We start from the raw sequence: 17319 nt of genomic DNA, 5'->3' as shown, positions 1-17319 counted from the left end.
TCAGTGTTCCCAAACTCACTGTGAGGCTGCTGCTGTTGCTGCTGCTATGTCGCTTCAGTGGTTTCCGACTCTGTGCGACCCCATAGACGGCAGCCCACCAGGCTCCCCCATCCCTGGGACTCTACAGGCAAGAACACTGGAGTGGGTTGCCATTTCCTTCTCCAATTCATGAAAGTGAAAAGTGAAAGTGAAGTCGCTCAGTCGTGTCCGACCCTCAGCGACCCCATGGACTGCAGCCTTCCAGGCTCCTCCGTCCATGGGATTTCCCAGGCAGGAGTACTGGAGTAGGGTGCCATTCCCTTCTCCAGCACATTGTTCTACTTTACTATAGAATGCTTTACTATAGAATGCTTCCCCCCTGCAACCTGCAGCTTCTCAGTCACATTACTAAAGACTTATTCATAGCACTTCAATTCACCTGATCCATCATATGCAGTTATCAAAAAGAAAAAGAAAAAACATACCAAAAGACAATCAACACAATTTGAAGAGACAAGGAAAGCATCAGAACAAGATGTGGCACGGATGTTGGAATTATCAAACAAGGAATTTAAAACAGCTATGGTTAATTATGTTAAAGGCTCTAATGGATAGAGAGCACCCAAGAATGCACAGGTAGTGGAAGCAGAAAGATGAAAATCTTAAGAAAGAACCAGATAGAAATGCTAGAGATCAAAAATATTGTCACATAAATGAAGAATACCTTTGATAGGTTTATTAGTAGACTGGACACAGCTGAGGAACGAATCTCTGAACCTGAGGACATATCAGTAGAAACCTGCAAAACTAAAAAGCAGATGGAACAAAGACTGAAAAAAAATCCAGAACAGAATATTCTAGGACTGTGAAGCAACTATGAAAGGTTTAATGTACGCATAATGGGAACACCAGAAGGAGAAGAAAGAGAGAAAGGAACAGGAGAAATATCTGAAACGATGACTGAGAATTTCCTGCAAATTAATCTAAGTCACCAAACAACAGAATCAAGGAGTTCAGAGAATACTAAACCAATATAAATGCCAAAAAACAAAACCCCAAATCCCCCATACCTAGGTGTATCATTTTCAAACTGCAAAAAACATCAAAGATAGTCTTTAAAAAGCCAGAGGAAAACACATAGAACATATAGAAGGGAACAAAGACAAGAGTTACATAGAGTTTCTCCTCAGAAGCCATGCAAGCCAGAGGAGAGTGGAATGAAATATTTAGAGAAGAAAACTACTAACCTAGAAATTCATACCCTATGAAATTACTCTTCAAAAGTGAAGGGGAAATAATGACTTTCTCAGATAAACAAGTTTGAGAGAATTTGTTACCAGTACCCCTGCTTAGCAATAAATGTTAAAAGAAGTTTCTTCGAGAGAAGGAAAATAACACAGGTCAAATCTACATAAAGAACATCAAAGGAGGAATAAGTGAAGGCAAAATATAAAATATTTGTTTTTCTTATTAATTAATCTAACATATAAAAGCTTGTTCAAAATAATAATAGCAAAAGTGTATTTAATTATGTATGTGTATATATATATATAAAAGCATGCTTATAAGTATGATATATATTCATGCACACTTATGTACAAGGGAAATGAAAGACAGCAAAAATGCAAGCAACAGAGGGAGGAATCAGCATTTTTTGTTATTATAAGTACTCATACTACTTGTAAAGTGCTATAGTGTTATTTGAGAGTGGACTTGGATTAATTGTAAGTGTATATTGCAAACTCTAAGGCAATCACTAAAAAAAAGGAAAAAAAAAACATAACTGATATCCTAACAAAGGGAAAAAACAGAACAATATAAAATGCTTCATTAAAACTGCAAAAAAAAGTGGAAGATAGAAATAATAAAGAAATAAGGGAACAAGTAGAAAATAGTAACAAATGTGGTAGATATTAATCAAGCTATATCATTAATCACTTTAAATATCAATGGTCTAAACATACCAATTCAAAGACAGAAATTGTCAGAGTGGATCAAAAAATAGGTCAACTGTATGTTTCTAAAAGAAACCCACTTTAAACATAAAAACATGTATATTAGAAGTACCTGGATGGAGAAAAATATACTATGCTAACACTAATCAAAAGAAAGCAAGAGTAGTTATATTAATTTCAGAGAGCAGATATCAAAGCAGGAAAGTTATCAGGGATAAAGAAGAGCACTACCTAATGATAAAGGGGTCAGTTCTCCAAGAAGACAATAGTCCTTAATATGTAAGTGCTTAACAAAAGGGTGTCAAACTACGTGAGGCAAAACCTGATAGACCTTCGAGGAGAGAGAGAGGAATCTGCTATCATAGTTGAAGACTTCAGCACCCCTCTATCATAAATGGACAGACCCAGCCGAAAGAAAATCAGTAAGGACATAGTGGAGCTCAACAGTACCATCAATCATCTGGATACAATGGACATCTATAGACTACTTCATCCAAGAACAGCACGCTAGGCATTCTTCTCAACATTCACCAAGAGAGATGACATTCTGGGCCATAAAACACATCTTAACAAATTTAAAAGAATATAAATCATGCAATGCCTGCTCTCAGATGACAGTAGAATTAAACTTGAAATACATAACAGACAGACAACTGAAAAATTCCAAAAATATTTGAAGATTAAACATCTTACTTCTAAATAACACATAGATTAAAAAGCAGAAACACAATTAAAAGACAAAAAATAAACTAGAAAAACATTTACAAAATCTATAGCAAAGGGTTAATATATTTAATATATAAAAAGCAGTTACAAATTAACAAGGGAAAAAAGAAAACCTCCAAACGCAAAATGGGCAAAGAAATAGACACTTTGCAAGAGAAGATAACCAATGGCTCATACACCTGTGAAAATTCATAACCCCCTAAATATAAAGGGAATTTAAAATATCTGGATAAGTATAAAATTAAATAACAATTAACGCTGGAAACTAGTACAAGTAGAAGTATGTATGATACAACACTGCTTGAGTTCTATTTGGCAATATGTATCAAAAACTCAAAAACTGTACACACTCAATGACCCAGAAATTCTGCTAAAGAAATTTATCTGAAGGAAATTAGGAATACATGCAAAAATTGATCTGCAAAAATTTTCCACATAGTGTACATATTTTACATATATATATTTTACATACATATATATAATACATATTTACATATATATTTATATATGTATATATTATAGATAAATAGATAAGCAAATAAAAGGAGATTACCTGAATACTGGTTAACTATATTATGATTGGTTAACTATACTGGTTAACTATATTATGACTAGCTATAAAATGGAATATAATGCCATTAGTTAAAATGAGAATTTTATCTGTTCAATCTTATTTATTATCAGATTGTATATCAGATTGTTTTTCCTCACCAAAAAGCAAAGACAAAGACTCTTAACTGCTATACTAGTGAAAGAGTTCATGGCACTCTTTTAAATGTTTGTTGATCAATTCAAATATAACAGCATGTGAGAAACAATTTTTAAAAAATAAGAAAAAATTTATAGACAGTATTATGTAAAAACAAACAAAAGATTAGGGGGAAACACATCAAAATATCCATATAGATTATCACTAGATGATGAGACTGAGGGCTACTTCACTTTTTTTTGTATATTTTACAATTTCCAAACTCATCATAGTGACCATGTATTAGAAAAATTTCAATAAAGAGTAAAAATCTAAAAAAGAGTAAAAGTGTGTTTTGTCAAAATCATAACTTTTTCTCCCTGGTCTTTTTGAACTGGCTCCTCAAAGTGAACTGATAGAACCTGGGAACTTACCTGAAATACAGAATCTCTGCCTCACCCCACCACTGCAAGACTCTGAATTTTATCAAGATACTCAGGTAATTGGTATACATATTAACGTCTGAAAAGCACTGTGTTAGGACATTCTCAACCGATCATTTCATTACTGCATTGGACTAGCTAATTACTATCACGATGCAGTATTTGGCATTCTGTACAAAAAGGTTAATAAGATTTCAAATATTTTTCTAGCATTGAAGTGACTCCCACATGTTTTTAGTAGTTTTGATGTCAATGATTCAGAAACACCGGAGTGAAATTTGCCTTTAAATGGGCCCTTTTCCTAAACTTTGCTGACAACTGGTTTACTCTCTGATTCAGCAGCTGCTTCCAACACACCCTGGCTTCTTTCACTCACCTCATTGCCTCCATTTCCTCACCCCTGCCGTAACTACCTGATTCAGCACTTGCTCACCTGCTCAGTCACACTCATCTGTACGTTCCTGTTCGAAATAGTAACATATGCTGTCACTTGGGAGACTGACCAAACCTGGATTTTAAAAAGCTTATTGATCACACTTGGGCTTGGGTAGACAATAGTTCCTTTCGTAGAGATTTATTTATTCGAATCGTGAACATTTACCAGGTACTTGATTAATAGGACAGCCCAATGACCTTGAAGACATTCTTAATGAAGTGGCAGGGATGGCAGGGGTGGGGGAGGCATTCTGTAGAAATACCAGGCAGTGAGCTGATGGAAGAGGTGCCTGGTATTCACTGATGGAGTGATAATAATGCTTGGGGAAAGCCAGAAGACTTTGGAAAGGAGGTGATATCTTTCTATGACCCCAAACCCCACCCAAATGAAGTTACTTTCAAAGTAGATACATTCCTCAGCTGTGCCCACATTACTCTTTCAATGTCATCTTCCCCAGTAGACTGATAATCTAATAATGGCATAAAGTAGGTGCTTAAGCCATATTTGTCAAATGAAGGGATATAATCTGAATCTTGGAGGGAAAGTTGGACTTGGTGGTGAGGGTGACTGGAGGTTCTCCAGGTCACACGAACTAGAATGCAAGAGGAACAGAACAATACAGCGTGTATAATTATTGCTGATACACCTTCTCCCAGAGGCCATCAGCGGATCAGGGAGACATTTCCATTTTGAAACAGACTTTTCTAGGCTGATCTACCATGGAATCCAGTCCCATCACTTCATGTCAAATATGGGGAAAAAATGGAAAAAATAACAGATTTTATTTTCTTGGGCGCCAAAATCATTGCAGATGATGACTGCAGCCTTGGAAGGAAAGCTATGACAAACCTAGGCAGCATATTAAAAAGCAGATATATCACTTTGCTGACAAAGGTCCGTATAGTTAAAGCAATGGTTTTTCCAATAGTCATGTATAGATGTGAGAGTTGGACTATAAACAAGGCTGAGTGCCAAAGAATTGATGCTTTTGAACTGTGGTGCTGGAGAAGACTCTGGAGAGTCCCTTGGACTGCAAGGAGATCAAACCAGTCATTCCAAAGGAAATCAACTCTGAATATTCATTGGAAGGACTGATGCTGACGCTGAACCTCCAATACTTTGGCCACCTGATGTGTAGAGCTGACTCATCGGAAAAGACCCTGATGGTGGGAAAGATTGAGGGCAGGAAGAGAAGCGGGGGTGGCAGAGGATGAGATGGTTGGATGGCGTCATCAACTCAAGGGACATGAGTTTGAACAAACTCTGGGAGATGGTGAAGGACAGGGAAGCCTGATCTGCTGCAGTTCATACTGTCACAAAGAGTAGGACACGACTGAGCAACTGAACAACAACCATAGTTGAGGTTGTGGAGAGTAAAACCTTTGGGCAGTCAGCTGTGACAGATTTAAAGTTCAACTGCCAGACACAAGCCCATCTCTTTCAAAGAAAGAGCCGTGACCGTGACTGTGCTGAAGTCTGCCTGGGACTCCCCAGCAGGGCTTTTTTTTTAATGGCTGTTTCCTTCAAAGCAGAGTGTGATCGTGCTCTGAATGAAAGACAGCACAGCTCAGAGTGTAGGTCCCTAGAGCTTTCAGAAAACGTATCAGAGCTGCAGCACGACCAGGAAACCAGGAAACTGAAAAGCTAGGCCTCTGTCTCCAGTGCCCCCTCACCAGTTTCTCCATATTCTTTGGTGTTGAACAGGTTGATGTTGCTTTGGGGGAGGGTGACGTGCACAGTGACATTTGTATTAATGCCTTCCTGACGACTGCCTTCTGTTTACCAAAGCGTAACATGAAGGTGGCATTATTCCAGGAAATTTAAAATATCTGTGTGCCAAGGACAAAGAATTAACCAGGAATGGGAGTTGCATCCTATGGCTGCTGCAAAGCAGCCCATCATCTGGTTCTGGGGCGTCATCACCTTTGTCCAGTGGTTGGGGCAGTGGGCAGGTTTGGCTGGACCGCCCAGGCAAGAAGGCTCTCTCTGTTTGTGAGTTCAGCGCCAGCAGGAACTACAAAGGAAAGTCCGCAGGATCTTGAATTGCTAAATTTCAGTATCCTGCTCCGTGGTGAAGGCAGCCACTCCCCAGGGCCGTACCACCTTGCCCTGGGGCTCATGGCGCTTTGTCAGGCTTGAACTCCAGTCACCTAAGAGAAATCACACCTTCAGTTTCAGCAGAGGTCATTGCCTTTGTACACCTGAGCTGCTGCTTCTGCTAAGTCACTTCAGTCATGTCTGACTCTGTGTGACCGCATAGACGGCAGCCCACCAGGCTCCCCCGTCCCTGGGATTCTCCAGGCAAGAACACTGGTGTGGGTTGCCATTTCCTTCTCCAATGCATGAAAGTGGAAAATGAAAGTGAAGTTGCTCAGTCATGTCCGACTCTTAGCGACCCCATGGACTGCAGCCTACCAGGCTCCTCCATCCATGGGATTTTCCAGGCAAGAGTACCGCGGTGGGGTGCCATTGCCTTCTCCAGTACACCTGAGCAGGAGGCTGTAAAAAGAATATTTGAGATGCAGGCACCTGTGCTAAGCCCAGGGACATCACATAGCTCTTTGCCTCAGCCCCAAACCAAGTTCATTCAAACCTTTGGTGAAAGTGGTTCCCCTCACATGTCAAGGCAAACTCTCTAGTGAAGTCTGCTGAGGTGTATAGAAACCAACATAGGGAGGAAGAGCTTTCTCAACTTATTCTTCGCCCAGAGGATCAAGAACCCATGCTTGTTTCTCTTCAGTACACTGCAGTGTCATACTGTTCAAATATTTTTGGAGGACAGTTCCAAAAACCCAGTCATTGATCACTGGGAGTGCAATATAAAAACTCTCTTTAATAGAAAACATTTTATGTGCTCCTGAACATTTTTATACATTTGCAGTATTCTTGGGAAGACCCAACCTATTTTGTGAAGAGCCCCGTGGTCCATATTATGCCCCATTGATGCCAGGGGCAATGAAGGGTGCTAATGAGAACTTGAACTGTGATGGACCCAGGGTTTTGGATTCTGGTGCCTCTCAAGCACCATAGAAACTTGTCTTCCCTGGTCATCTGAGGCCTGGAACGGTCCTGCCTCTGGAAAAGGTGCAGACAGCATGTTTGGCAAATATACTTTCTTCTACATCTGGGACTCACATCTCAAGGTTTTTTCTTGGATCTTGGGTGCAATATCTTTCTTGGTTCAGTCTAAATATAACCTTTAGTAGGAAGCAGTGAATGCTTAGATAGTATAGCACTTGCTGAGGTTTAGAGGGGAAAGAGATCTCATTTTTAGTAGACCATATAATTCAGGTTTTATACCACACATATTTGTTTATTCAGCTGCTGTTTTTCTAATTCTAATCTGCATACCTCCTAAAAGAATTAATCTTTGGGTCTACAGAAGTTTCCCCTTTGGCAATCCAGCCAACATATTTCTGGAAGAATCTCATTTCACCACCCTCCATTAGAGGATGGTAAGGCTCTGAACAGAGCTTGATACAAAAGAAATGTCTGCACTCTAAGGAGGATATTCTTCCACAGGGGCAGCTTTTCCTAATTAAAAAAAAAAATTTTTTTTTTTAATCTTTCTGCTGCAAGGCATTGGGATCTTAGTTTCCCAACCAGGAGTCAAACCTGCATCCCCTTCATTGTCAGCAGGTAATTTAAACCACTGGACCACCAGGGAAGTCCCTGCTCCCCTAATCTGCCCAAAAGCCCTCAGAGGGGCTAATGGTGTTTCTGAGAGAAAGAGAATGCCAGCTTGTACATTACATATGTTATTCCTCACCTCTGAATGTAGGGTTTGGGGAAGGGAAAACCACTTCTCTTTCCACCCCAGTTCCTTTTAATTGCTAAAATATTATAACAAATGTACTAAACACTTTTGCAAAAAGAAAGAAAATTAGTCATTCCATAGTTATCCTTGCATATTCTGTTGTTTCTATCCTTATATAATTTGCAGATTATATCAGAATGTATTCACAGTTTTCTATGCTACCTTTTTTGGCTGCATTTTATACCATAAGCACTTCACATTTCTATGGGCTTCTGTTATTCATAATTATAATTTTAATAGTGCATAATTTCCATTGAAATAAAGAATGACAATGTATTTATTCATTGATGGATTTTGACATTGCTTGTGATGTTTTGTCTTCATTAATAAAAACTCCATAAATATCAGTGGGTCTAGAGCTTATTCTTTTGTATTTGAATAAATTCCCAGGAGTGGGATAAAGTATTAACAATTTCCCAGTCTATAATATGTGTTGCAGTATTGATTTCTTAAAGAATTTTAAAGATTTGCCATTTTAAAGATTCTTTGTGGTTGAATAATGCACAAGCCAAGGCAGGGATGGTATTCAAAATTTTTAGACTAGTTGGGGCATTGGTACTGATTGATCTAAACCCAAGGCCAGTTAGTCAACCTGCCTGAGCACACTGCCTGAATATTGGTCCTATTTGGATGGCAAATTGAGTTGCCTCCAGGCACCCTTCCTTTCTATTGTTTTCTCTGTCCACCTGCATTTTCTTCTCTATAGCCTTTCCTCTAGTTTCTTCTTCTTCTTTAGCAAAATAGTAATAATAGCAATAACTGAAATTTTATTAAGTGTTTACTCTGCCTTTAGATATATTTACTCAATTAATTCTTGGAACAACCCTATCAGGTGATTTAATCCCATTTTACAGACATGAACACTGAGGCTTAGAAGGTTAAATTACTCACCAAGCACAGAGAGATGCAATATGACAGAGCTAAGGTTTGAATGCACTCTGGCTTGCTCAGTAATTCTTGGCGAGGAGGCTGCTGGGTGGGTGAGAGGACAGAAGAGGGAGAGAAGTTGAAATCCTAGAGGTACTGAAAATGGGTTGTTTCAGTTTCCTTTCTGCTCTTTTGTTTCCTGCGTTATTAAACTTTTTGATTAGCTTCACCTGGTGTCATATTTACTTGCAGCTGTTAAACATTAGAAGACTTCAGAGGGGAGATTTACTTAAAGCATAGTTATTAAAATGTCAATTTTGATTTAAGGATTTCTTCTGCTTTGTATTACTCACTTGTCTCATATCTCTTTAATCTATAGTCATTTCTAATAAGGAACACTCAGTACCTACCAGCCAAAGCACTTTAAGTGATTCTTGCCAAGACTCATTTAAGCATATTATGTCTTGGCCGAATTATCAGTCAACTATATGCCTGTCCTTTTACCATTTATAAACTTGGTACTTTTGTTCATTCAAGTCCTTTACGAAGTCATTTATGTATTTTGAGACTATGTCTTCTTTATAGTATCCCTTACCCTCTTAACTGGAAGCAGTCCCTGATTGTTGTTATTATTTTTGCAATGGTTTTCAGTTGAATTCTTCAAGTGAGGCCGTAGATATTAACCTTTGAAGTGGGGATGGATGATGTTTTGAAGGAGTTGAGGAAAATCTCTTTTTCTGGTTGTAAAGATCATAGATCGTTGGAAGAAAATTAGAAACCAGCAAATGAGGTGAGGGTTTTTTGTTTTTTGTTTTTTTTTTCTCTGTGGCTGCTGAGGAGTGGAGCTTGGTGCAAGTGAGGAATAGGTAGAGTGGGTAACTCTTCGATCTTAGTTTGAATTCCTCCAAAGCAGAAACTGAAACGAGAGGCTGAGTGAAGGTAGTTTATTTGGGAGGTAATCCTAGGAGGCAGAATTAGGAGAGCCAAGGCTGATGGGAAGAGGAGAAATTCATATTGGGGGGGTGATGTTCAAGGTTACTGATGTAGGCTGGACCCCTGAGAAGTATATGGAATGTCTTCTAGAATTTTCCTCCTGAAAGACAGGAGGCTGGATTATTTATATGGCTAGTTTATATGGCTAGTTGAGGATTACCCAGGGATAATGATGCCCTCAGCCTATATTCCCCATGTGCCTGCCCACAGGCCAACAGGGCTCCTCTGGTGCTGGAGACACAGCACAAGGCAAGGGTGGGCTCCTGAGAACTGTCTGTCACAGCCGTGGCTGAAATCAGAGGGGGGCCACAGGCAAGCCTCCCACTATACAGCAACAATAAGATTAAGGTTCGAATTTCAAAGTATATCTTGAAGAGCATATTAGGCAGAAGAAAAAGGAGAAGGCAGAATCATTGTTGAGGGTCGGAAGACCCATGTGGCAGGAGCACAGCGACTAAGCAGAAGAGTCATTGGGAATGCAGTTGGAAAAGGAACCGTGAGCTGGATGAGAGTTTTGTATTATATTTTAGGGTGATAGGAAGCCTTTGAGGATTTGGACAGAAGTGTAATATGATATACTGTAAGGGGTGCTTGAAGAAAAAATACAAAATGTAAGAAGACAAGCATGGAAGCAGGAAGGCCAAGTGGGAGGTTTTATAGAGTTCCAGGTGAGAGATGAAGGTAACCAACACCAGAGTGATGGTGCTGAAGGTGCAGAGAAATGGTTAAGTTCAAAATATATATTATATATTTTTTGTTTATAAATTATTTTATTTTATTTTATATCTAAGTACATTATAATGTTGACTTCTATTGTGACTAAAATTATCTACACATTCATTAGATTGCTTTTATTGATGATCTAGAATGTCTTTTTTTTTAATGTAGATTTTTATTGGAAGAGTATAGTTGCTTCACTGTGTTATGTTAGTTTCTACTGTATAGCAAAGGGAATCAGCTATCTCCAGTATCAAGAATAGTCCCTGAGATATTCTAGGCTCTCAATAAATATTTGTTAAATGAATGAATAAATAAATGACTCCAGAATCATGATGCTGTTTCTTTTGAATTCTCCCCTAAAATGCTTCCATTAATATGATCATCCCCATGACACAGGAGGGCATTACTTCAGTGTATAATTAATCATGTATATCAATGCAATGAGGATGCAGTAAGAACCCCTATTGAAACTGGCAGCCTGAGGTGGGGAGGAAGTGGGTTGAACTTCCTGCAGAGGCAGGTGGGCAGGCAGGGAGGTGTGGGCATGGAGCCAAGCTGCAACCACTTACCAGTCCATGCATGGTTTGCTTTGGACCAGCCCTGCTGGGTGGGTTGTGTGATCTGGGCTGGTACTGACAAATTCTATACTGCTTGTCTCTTTTCTCTTTCCTCTCTCCCACCCGCTCAGGAAATGACAAGGAAGGAGAAGTTAGACCATCTGGGGCTGTGGGAAGGTCTGGCAGAGAGAAGGTACTTGACAGTGGCAGTACTTGGAAGGCCAGACTTCATCTCGCTGTATCCAAGGACTGACTGAAGCAACACAGACAAGGGCCATTTATGGAAGTAAGCATACTGTTGCAAGAATGTGCATTTGGGAATTTTGACAGCAGTCTGCATTTTCAAGGATTTATGGGAGTTTTGTCAGAAGTCAAAGTCTCCCTCTGTGCCCCTTCTTTCCTTACCCATACACTTGATGCCATTCTGTCAATATCAGGGAAACTTCCCACTTCCTGGAGTAGTGCCAAGACATCCTGATTTCTCCACATTTTTCTCTTTGAAACTTACCTATCCCCTTTAAATCTCTGTAAGCATTTTAATGGGAAAAGGCTAACATCCTAATCTCCCACTTGAGAAACAATGTAATGGGCATTCTATAAATAACACTTCCAACTTCCTTTTCTAGGTCAAAGAAGTGATTCTAAATATAGACATCCAGGCTAATGGGAGGAAAAGATGGGCCACTGGAAGGGAATTTGATGTTTATAAGACAGTTGTCCTCTTTGAGGACAGTCTCTGGGACCTGACTCCCAACATCCAGATCTTAGTTTTCCCATTTGGTTAGTTGTGGGACATTGGGGATTTGTTAATTTCCTCTTTTCTCAATTTGCAAATTGAGGCATAATTTCCATATGCCTCAATTCTGCAAAATGGGGCATATGATAGCTGGACCCTCCTCATAAAATTGGTATGAGTGTTAATAAGTGGCATTTCTTATAGGGCTGATGTGACTGTCAAGTGAGTTAATGTGTGTGCATGTGGTTAGAAAAGTGTTAGTGCACATTAAGCTTCAGAAGTGATGACAATGAGCCTTCCATGCAATTCACAAGGGGAATTCACATACAGCTAGCGATGCTTCCAACTGGCTTTGGCTTTGTGAAAGTCACTTACCTGGTTTCCCTGTCTATAAAATCACCTTCAAACTGGTTTGGATATGGGATTGCAAAATCCATCTCTTTCCCAAAACATCTGGTGACTTTTGTTGGCTAGAGAATGAAGTCCCATGACATGGCATGGATCTCTACAGTCAGTCCTCAGCCATGCAGTATGATTCTTGTGGATACAAGCAATAGGAAGCAAAGAAACTGGCTGAACAAATGGGGAATGGGTTGTTTCTTGTATCTGAAAAGGGGAAGGGCAGATTGTTTTAGGCACAAAAAGATCCAACGTGCATAAACGTGTTGGCCTTTCTCTATGGTAGGCACTCTGTCCAGCGAGACCCTTCGAAATGCCAGGGTTTCATCAATCTTACAGCTACAGACCTCGTGGAAGGAGAATAAAATTCCTGGGATGTAGTTTGGGACATTGGATAACTTGAGTCATGTACCCAACTCTGAAGTATTAACTCGATACAGGGAGATGGGAGGTAGTGATTGGTCGAATGATGATCACAGGCCCTGACTGCCCTGACTCCAGGAGGAGGGTCAACTTTCTTGGTAGATACTGAAAATAAATAGGTTTCCCCAAAGGAAATAGAGTTACCACCATGAAGAGAATAGAGAATGGATAATGAATAGGCAAATGTAACAGATGTCGACTACAGTCTAAGCTTCCTGCATTTCCTATCATTTTCTGAACACATGCTGCAATTTTCCATTTCCTGCCCTAGTACGTGATGTTTTCTTTGCTAAAGTGCCTGTCTCACACCTCCACCTATCAAAAGTTCAAAGTACATTTAAAATTGTGCTTCCTTTATGTAGCCTACTCCTTAATAATCAAAATTTATTACCTTTATAGAGCCCTGTAAAGGGCTCATCATCTACTTTGTATTATATTACATTGTGTACATGTCTTTCTTTTGTTATTGGATTGTAAGCTCCTTAGGGGAGAAAATGACACCTCATAACACATTGCACACATGCATGCTATTTGGAAATCCAGGAGCATCCTCCACTATGTAAAAAGCTTTGTGTCAACTGTAAAGTACCATAATAAAGGTTATCATCATTATTTTCTACATTGCCATTTTCTCATAAATATTTGGTTGGTTTTCTAGACTATCTAATTGTAATCAGAAGTGATTCTCAGCAATCTCCAAATTCTCTATACTCACTCTTTTTCTAAATCCAAGATTAACATTTTTCAGGTGCAGAAATGTGCCTTCTTTCAAAATGCTTCAGGCATCTGGGCCAAGTAAACAGAGCAAGGATTTTATTTTGTGTCTGCATTTAGATTAAATTCTTTGGCATTGCTTTGGTTTTATCTCTTAGCAGCCTTTTACATTTTAATACTCTATCTTGTATCTTATGAACCTTAATCAAATGCAAAACTTTGAGTTTTTGGAGCCTGCCTATGGCCAGAGAGCTCATCTTTACTTGCTCCTGGAAGGCCTAGAAGCCTGTGGTAAGTACGCCTGGCACTAGCAGGCACTGACAGTACTATTCAGGCCTGCAAGCTGATCCAACCCAAGAGGCTCCAGCTTCCCTCAAGGCCTGTAGCCCATTCGCCAACCTCACAAATGAATGTTGAATATTACTGGGTACAGAAAGGCTGACCTGAGGTGAAACCTGAAGTAGGCTACCAGTCCTGCTCGGTGGGCCTTTCACCCATTCTGTACACTCCCTTCCTTTCCTAAGAGACGCCCACAGTCTACTTCCCTCTTGCTGCTCAGGGGCATGTGTTGGAAATGCCATCTATCAGTAGGTCTCCATTTTCTCCTATGTTTTTCAGTCTCCTCTGTGCATAAAAATTCCACCTGGCAATCCTTTCTTAGGAATCAATAATCTTGTACTGTGCTGTGCTAAGTTGCTTCAGTCATGTCCGACTCTTTGCAACCCTATGGAGCCCACCAGACTCTGTCCATGGGATTCTCCAGGCAGGAATACTGGAGTGGGTTGCTATGCCCTCCTCCAGGGCATCTTCCCAACCCAGGGATCGAACCTGTGTCTCTTACATCTCCTGCATTGGCAGGCTGGTTCCTTACCACTAGCACCACCTGGGAAGCCCAATCTTATATTAGTTATAGTTATTGGTCATAACTAGTGAGTTATGGCTGTTTATAACTTGATACATCGTGTGAGCAGACGTGCCAAGTTGCTTCAGTCGTGTTTGACTCTTTGTGACCCTATGGACTGTAGCCTACCAGGCTCCTCTGGCCATGGGATTCTCTAGGCAAGAATGCTTGAGTGGGTTGCCATGCCCTCCTCAGGGGATTTTCCCAACCCAGGGATCGAACCTGAATCTCTTAGATCTCCTGCATTGGCAGCTGTGTTCAGTCCTTCCAAATTACATATTGAATTCTTGTGTCTGGTGGGACTGGCTAGAGACAACCCTCTACTCAAAGACAAAAATGAGATGGATCTCGAGCAACACAGCAGTTGTGGGAAAGACCTGGAGATGGGCTAGAGTTGGATCAGAATAGAGTCCAGTGTGCCATTAGCAGTCCTTAATGTTAAATGAATATTCCTGACAAGAGTGAGCAAGAAAGAGGGAGAGACCAGAGCAGAATATACTCATCAACATCACTACTGGAAACTCACTGAAAGCATGGGTTCTTCAGTCCCCCTAATGATACTGCTCCCATTTATAACTTGAGGTGAGAGCCTGGGGTCCATTGACAAAAATCCAGTGGTGGGGGGAGGGGCAGTACTTTGGGCCTGTTTGATTTTGACTTTTTGGCCAGTGGGGTGGGGGTAGTCTTACCAGCTGCCATTTAAACCATGTGCCTGTTATGTGCTTTGCAGCCATTAACTCATTTAATCCAGGAAAGCTGGTGACAGAAACAGTCTCATTTTGCAGCTGGGATCAGTAAAGAGATGAGTGATTTTACAAAGAGGTTGTAAACTTAATATTCAAATCGAAGTCTACCTGATTCTAAAGTTCCTGCTGCTAACTATCATACTCCTATCCAGCCACGTCAAAACAGGCAACTTAAGCAGTTTCTAAGTTCTCGTACACAGATCTGCCCACTAACTGGCTTATTTATCTACCGTAGGCAATCACTGTTGGTTGTTGAGAATATGGAGATATGTAGCAAGTGCCCTGGAAACAGTAAGGGTGGATCAGTGAGCTATGCCTGGGGATTAGTGCATTGAATTGAGCCTTGAAGGGTAAACAGAAGTTTGACAGGAACAGAATAAGAGGAGGGATGCTTTAGGAAAAAATCATATTGTTTCCCTTTTAGACTCTGAGAATGCTCACAGTATAAGAAGGGAAAAGCAGGATATGACAAATGGCCCTCACCTTGGGGTCCCTCTATTTATTGTCCCTGGAAGAGGATTGTGAGCTCAATAGATTGATGAGGGGTGGGAGGGATGAGTGGATCCAGGGTGATATGACCCAGCAAGGAACAGAATGGGGAGTGTGGGGATCTGCAGAGCGAAAATAAGAAATAGTGAAATAGTGATGGAGATTTGGCTTTTGTAACTAGAGCTTGGGAAACAGAGAGGTGGAGGTGGAGGAGATTATGAGGGAGGTAATTTAGCTCAGAGCAATATGGAGGAGGGTTCAAATGAAGCAAAGAGCCTGAGGTAGAGGTTGAAGGGAGATTGCCCTGGCTAATTTGCCCTAATGAGAAAAAATTCACCGGTTTGTACAAAGTAGTATTAGTTACATACATTACCTGATGTAACAAAAACACAAATTTCAGATATTTAACCATAAGAGAACTGTTAGGTAAAATTTGGTGCATTCATTCAACAGAATCTTATATAGCCAATTAGAACAACTGGGTAGGAACACAGACACAGCTTACATTAAAAAGAGCACCATACAAAATTATATTCACATTCTAAGTGTCCTAGGAACAAGAAGTTAATACACAAAAAATGAAGGTGGCCCTGTTGGTTGACATTATTATTTTCCCTTTTAACAATTTAAAAAGGAAAAATGATCTCAAAGTGATTTCTTGAGGTTCTTCCATTACACCGAGAGTAACAGCAACACACATCTGTTGAATGCAGTCTACGTACGTTCCAGACACTGTCCTGTGTCATGGATTTGCGCTTTTAATCCTCAGAGCCACCCTCTCGGGTGAGTATTGTTATTTGGTGAAAGTCGCTGAAGTTTCTTGCCCAAAATCTCACAGTTAGACCCAGGACATAAACCCAGGCAGTTGAGCTTCAGAATTCATGCTTTTTTAGCACCACGTGAGGCTGCTTCCCCTTAATGGCAAGGTCATTTTGGCATGACAGCTTTGCTAGGTTCGAGGTGGCTTCATGTCATTCTGAATCTGTCTCTAGAGCAAATGATGTTGTAAAAGTAGTCTGTTAGGAAAGCACATGTCTTTGGGGTGAGCCAGCATAGCACAAGCTGGCACATAAGAAAGGCTGGATCTTCTATTCAGTTTAACCATGGAACAGCCCAACTAATTTAGCCAAATTTCATCAAGTCCCTGCCTCCAAGCAATTATTTAATCTCTCTGCATACTGCTGGATCTCCTTTTATACACAAACCCCAAGTATCTAGTAACTCTTAACAGAATGGATTTTTCTCTGTTAGCTGGGGATGGATTTAGAACCAAACAGAACCTTCACTTTAAAGAGTCCCTGAGCAAGCTCTGTTAACATCATTCCCCAAAGGATCCAGGTTGTGCCAAGTCAAGTTCTGGCTGTGTGCTGCAATGAAGTAGGTTACTAGGTGCTTTAAAATGTGGTAACTTGTGACAAGCAGAGACTCTTAAATTTTATAACTCCTTATGAGAAGATAACACTTTCATGGGTGTTATGTTTATCAGTCTCTGTTAGGAGTTGAATTGTGTCTCCTGAAAATTCATATGTTGAATTCCTAGCCCCCAATATTTCAGAATGTGATCACATTTGGGAAAAGGGTCGTTGCTGATAAAATTAACTAAGATGAAGTCATACTGAATTAAGAGTGGGTCCCTAATCCAATAGGACTGCTGTCCTTATAAAAAGGAGAAATTTGGGGGCATTTGCACAGGGAGAAGCCAGGTGAAGGTGAAAGAAGAGATCAGGGAG

The sequence above is a fragment of the Bos javanicus genome, chromosome 5 (assembly GCF_032452875.1).
Source record: "Bos javanicus breed banteng chromosome 5, ARS-OSU_banteng_1.0, whole genome shotgun sequence".
In the NCBI taxonomy this organism is placed as follows: domain Eukaryota; kingdom Metazoa; phylum Chordata; class Mammalia; order Artiodactyla; family Bovidae; genus Bos; species Bos javanicus.
The sequence above is the reverse complement of the archived record's forward strand: the minus strand, read 5'-3'. Positions refer to the sequence as shown.